This window comes from Salvelinus sp. IW2-2015, linkage group LG35, assembly GCF_002910315.2.
Source record: "Salvelinus sp. IW2-2015 linkage group LG35, ASM291031v2, whole genome shotgun sequence".
In the NCBI taxonomy this organism is placed as follows: Eukaryota; Metazoa; Chordata; class Actinopteri; order Salmoniformes; family Salmonidae; genus Salvelinus; species Salvelinus sp. IW2-2015.
In genome coordinates, this window is record NC_036874.1 from 6,408,540 (window position 1) to 6,414,376 (window position 5,837).

The 5,837-nt window shown below is 41.4% G+C and overlaps 1 protein-coding gene across 1 annotated transcript in view; it reads left to right on the forward strand.

Moving 5' to 3' along the window:
* Positions 1-2,288: 2,288 nt before the first annotated feature.
* Positions 2,289-5,837, forward strand: part of bms1 (BMS1 ribosome biogenesis factor) — a 43,480-nt gene continuing 39,931 nt past the window's right edge. The window contains exon 1 of the mRNA XM_070437459.1: positions 2,289-2,422. The gene's annotated coding sequence lies outside the window, so the exon portion shown is untranslated. The remainder of the gene's footprint in view (positions 2,423-5,837) is intronic.

The following is a 5,837-nucleotide window of genomic DNA, read 5'->3' on the forward strand; positions in this document are numbered from 1 at the left end:
CTATATAACCACCATCTAGTGGCCACAATAAATGAATGGCACACAAGATTTGGTTTCAGAACTAAATCAGCAATATTAGCTTTACACTTTATTTAAACACAAAATAAGAAGAAAATGGATTACTTTAAAATTGAGATAGTGTCAATGGCGCTGCCCATGCATGCTGTTGCATACGCTAAAATAGCAGGTATGGAAAGATGAGGTTTCTATCTATCTCTATGGTGTAACCCCAGATCCGCTCCCTGGTTCAAACCAGGAAGCATCTCTCAGAAGCATTCATCAGCAGACTCAGACTCCTCCCGAGAGGTGATGCCTACAGAGAGAAAGAGACAGCTATGACCTTATATCTGTAGTTATAGGGCCAGATTACARTAATTTCCATGTGTATCTTCTTGGGAGTGTACTGTCAAGGGTGGGTATCAGTGCCTTTCAGAGTGGTCCTATATAGGCTAATTAAGACCTAGTAGGCCTACACATATGCAAAAACATACACAGACATGCATGCACACACAGACACAAGCGCACACATGTACATTTGTCTGATGTCTGGTGATGGCAGAAGAGTTGGGCTCATGTGAATATTGTTGCGAACTAAGGGGTGTGTTCAGGAGAGAGCAATGTTACAGAATTTTCAGATAGAGAACAAAGTTATAAAAAAATTATATTCAGTTTCAAACATATTGTGTGGAGAGATATGATTATCTTTCAGATAGAATAGTGAATCATGTTAGCTCTATAGCCATTACTGTTCTACCTGAAACGTTAAAAACATTTCACCTCACTGAATAGATCATCCCTTAAATGAAATGCACTAATCTTCTAAGCATTCTAAGTTGTCCACATGACTCTGTGATAATGTGACACTTACAGCTCAGAACAGCACCGAAGGATTGTCAAACGTTTGCCTGCCAACAGTACTTAGCACCTCTGAACAGTGTCAGCAGTCAATATCTTCTGTGTTCACACAGCAAAGACCTTGAATTCGTCAGCCACCTTGTTAACATACTCCAAACCAGGTGGCAGTAGCGTTGTTTGCAATGCTTATGGTTTAGATTCGCGAATGTTGCTATTTTGTAGAAAGCCTTGATTATACTAGCCAGATGGCCACAGCTAGATAACTATAGCAAGATGATGAATAAATGATTTAATTAACTCTCTATAATCCCATACTGTCATTTCATTAGCCGAATGTTGTTTATTTTTACCCCATTTTACACGTCGTTTTTTTATGGACTCGGGAGAGGCGAAGGTCAAGAGCCGTGCGTCTTCCGAAACACAATCCAACCAAGCCGCACTGCTTCTTGACACAATGCCCACTTAACCCAGAAGCCAGCCGCTGTGTCAGGGAAAACACTGTGCACCTTGCAACCGTGTCAGCATGCACTGCACCCGGCCCACCACAGGAGTCACTAGTGCGCAAAAAAAAGCACATTCTCATCTAGCTATCCCTCCCTATCTGTTGCAGGTGTGGTTTTAGAACAGGAGAGCCAGAACCCTGAAGCACAGGGACACAGACTCTCCCCTCAGCCAGAGTCAGCTCACCAGTCCCTTTCTACCTACACAGTCTTTCTCCAAGCTCCTCCATGGGATCAAAGATGTGACCCGCCAGGTCCGACATAGAGAAAGTCTCTCATTACCAGCCGCTGAGCCACAGCCAGATGCACAAGGAGGGAGAGGACGACTGCTTCTACGGTCCCTCATCTTAACACTTTAATTATGTCGATGGATTTATGAGTTCGGCAACATATAGGCAGACCTGAATGTATTAGCCATGTACAATAGGACTGTACAATGGGACTGTTGCATGAATGAACATTGCTGCTGCGCTGTTATGTAGGGAGGTACGTTACTACTATAATATAGGGTTAATCTATTTATTTTTAAAAKATGTATTTAACCAGGCATGTCAATTAGGACCCTGGGACCCACGTATTTACTGGCTATAAATTGTGAATAATTTAAGTAGAATAATAGAWTGACAATTTATTTTACATAATTATCACTATTTATTGTATTTATTCCAAATAAACACCTACTTTATGTGAACTGCTGTTTTGGTAATTTATTATATCATAATTGACAATGAAATAGGACAACCATACCAACTGCAGTAATTTGAGTCTMATTTAGGAGAAAGCTTTTAACTCACTCTTCCTTTGTCATTGATGGATTTGATAGATATATTTTTGCAGACTAGACTACAACCAAAAACGGCGGAACGTTGTAGGAGGCGGAACGTTTCAATTGGTGTGATGTTTCCTAGACGCCTGGAAATACAGATGGCCATCACTTCCGGATTTGCASTACGCACGTGAGACAGTTGGAAACACGTTTGTTTTGCAACTGTTATTTTTATCCAGATGAAGTAAACATTAACTGACTGGAAATCAAGTCGTTGGAAGTAACGTTAGATATCTCACAGGTAACTAACTTAATGTGGTTTTATTTCTCCCTGCCTTCATAGTTGCAATTAGCTTTGTATCTCAACCAGAGAGACCTGGTCTCAGAGCATTTCGTATTATTCTGTATGTAAATCCGACACACTCCATGTATACTGAACAAAAATATAAACTCAACTGATGCAACTATTTTACTGAGTTACAGTTCATGTAAGGAAATAAGTAAATTGAAATAATTTCATTAGATCCTAATGATGGTTTCACGTTACTGGGCWGTGGCGCAGCCATGGTTGGTGGGGCTTGGGATAGCGTAGGCCCACCCACTTGGGASCCAGGCCCACCCACTTGGGAGCCAGGCCCACCCACTGGGGAGCTATGCCCAGCCAATCAGAAGGTGTTTTAACCCACACAAAGGCTTATTACAGACAGAAATACTTCTCAGTTTCGTCTGGGTGGCTGGTCTCAGACGATCCCGCAGGTGAAGAAGCTGCATGTGGAGGTCCAGGGCTGGCTTGGTCTGAGGCTGTTTGAACATACTGTGAAATTCTCTAAAACTACGTTGGAGGCAGCTTATGGTAGAGAAATTAACATTAAATTGTCTGGCAACAGCTCTGGTTGATTTGCTGCAGTCAGCATGCCAATTGCATGCTCCCCTAAAACTTGAGACTTCTGTGGCATTGTGTTATATRACAAAACTGCACATTTAAGAGTGGTGGCCAGTGTTTTGTTCAGCATATGATGTGTTACATTTCATATATATTAATTTGTGAATGTCCATTTCGTATGATATATTACAATTCATATTATAGCTTACAAATTTGCTAAACTTACAACCTTCTAGGCTAGGGGTTAAGGTTAGGAGTTAGTGTAACGGATGTGAAATGGCTAGCTWGTTAGCGGGTACGCGCTAATAGCGTTTCAATCAGTTACGTCACTTGCTCTGAAACCGAGAAGTAGTGTTGCCCCTTGCTCTGCAAGGGCCGCGGCTTTTGTGGAGCGATGGGTAACGACGCTTCGTGGGTGACTGTTGTTGATGTGTGCAGAGGGTCCCTGGTTCGCGCCCGGGGCGAGGGGACTGACGTATACGTAACTGATTGAAACGCTAGTTGTCCATGATGAGATTGGTATCTATGGGTAAGCCTTMAGTAGACTGGAACTGCCCATTTTTTTCAGTGGTAAACTACCTGAGTAAAACACAATTTATTCACCAACTTTGCCTCAACTCCTTGATGGTTAGTTAGTAAGGGACCTAAAGTCTCCTCCTGCCAATTCTCTTCCTACGCCTCACAGTCCGAGTGGCTCTACGCTTCATGCGGACTGGGCAAGTAGTTGATTGTCTACGTCTGGGCATGATTATTTTTATACCCACTGAGGAGCTGTACCTGCGCTTTTATAGGCTTTGCCTTGGTAACGAAATGATGTCATAATGGCATTGACATGATGCAATAGTAACCATGCCATTCCAAACACAACAACTGSGGAAATAGACAAAAGGTCCTATTTTAATTAAACAAAGTACAGCTTATAAAGGCTTAATATACAGTATACATAAAGGCTTCACAAGCACTACATAAATACTTAACAAATCATCTATAAGCATGCCATACTCTATAAATGGTGTATAAACATATTGCATTATGTTACTTTTAGCATTTCACCCTTTAGTAGGAATGGTTATTTCACACTTTACACACCATTTATAGAGTATGACATGCTTATAGATGATTTGTGAAGCATTTATATAGTGCTTAWGAAGCCTTTTGTATGCTATATAAAGTCTTTATAAGTTGTACTTTGCTTAAAGTGGGACCCGAAAATACAACTCAATATTTGGAAAATGTTCGTAATGTTTGGTATACTCAGTGTAAAGTAGACAATGCCATGTGGGAGGACGGCACACTTCTTTTGAGCCTAAAAGGAAGAAAAGCATCCCAACATTGTAGGAGGAGATCCTCCCTCAGCTTAAAATCCTTRGTGTATTATAATACAGAGGTAGACATTCGTCTTGTCCTATATCTATGTGCCAATATCTTATGACATACAGTACAACTGGATATAATGACAGATGTGTCTATTTAATTTCCATGGAGCCTTAGTTCAATATCCTGTACGATGGAGGCAGTCTTTTACTCAGCTATGTGCCAATATYGTATGACACATACCACGCCAGAATAAACAACAGGTGTGTGCTGGTCCTATTCTGTCTATAGGTCTAAATGTAACTCCCATTCTTCCAAAGCCTTTATGACCGAGACATGAGGTTTTGAGATGATGATTCACCTCCTAGTCGGTGATCTTTTGGTCAGACAGCCTCCTGCTAGATTTTTTTCCTGWGGTGTAATAATACGATAATTACAACATGACCTAAAAGCTCCTCTTCTCACAGATCTCCCTCCCTCCTTCATTCACCTATTCCCTCTATCCTCATCTCTTCTCCTCTCTTCCCACATCTCCCTCCCYACTCCCTTTACTTATACTCCCTCTATCCTGCTCTCTTTTCCTCTTCTCTACTCACCCCTCTATTCTTGCAGGGGTAAATGTAGGCCCGTTAGAAGAAGCATATGCAGAAAGCAGGATAATCTCTAATTGCTGCAGATGTAAGATGTCTCTGAACCCAGGCATGGGATCTCAGTAGCGAGCCCTAGTCGCTGTGCTCATTGGTGACGTTGCTCTCGGTGCTACGATGTGGTACACTCTGCCCAGCAGTGGGTGTCGACCCGTTTCCTGGGCTGCAGACATGAAAGCTTTGCTATTCCTATTTTAGTGCTAAAATAGATATATTTTTCTCTGGTTCTGTTTTGACGTTGTTTTGTTGTTCCCTATCAAACTTAATACAACAATAAGCTGCTGTTATTGTACCACAGATGTGTTCCTGCATGGAACATACAGTACAGTGATCTATAAATTGTCATTGTCTGTCACTTCAGGAGCTGAGAGACTTTAGGGTGGTCTGTTCTCTCAGTATGTTACAGATCTACTGACAGTGTAAGGTACTCTAACCTGACAGAGCCACATCTCCCCCTGTTGAGGGAAAAGCGTAAAACTACAGTTTCCACACCATGAAAAGCATAACCACTGTTACTGTTAACTTTAAAACACCTCATAACTAGGGCCAGGAGATKTTCCTGATCATGTGACAGGKATGTGAACAGGRAAAACTCCAGGCCCTACACCATCAAACTGAAACATGACCCTTTTCACATCGTCAGAATATTGGATAAATAATGGTACTCCAATGACTGTTGCTCAACAAATACACACAATAAACTCTCTATGATGTCCAAAGTACTGTACCCATTACCAGGGGTTCTTAAACTTTTTTAGCTTGTGCCACCATACTAGTTGCTAATGCTACTTCCTGATTTGGAAAAGTGTAGTGTGTTTTGTCGACTTTTGAAAGTTTACCAACAAATTTGTTTCCATCAGGCTTTCGTGACT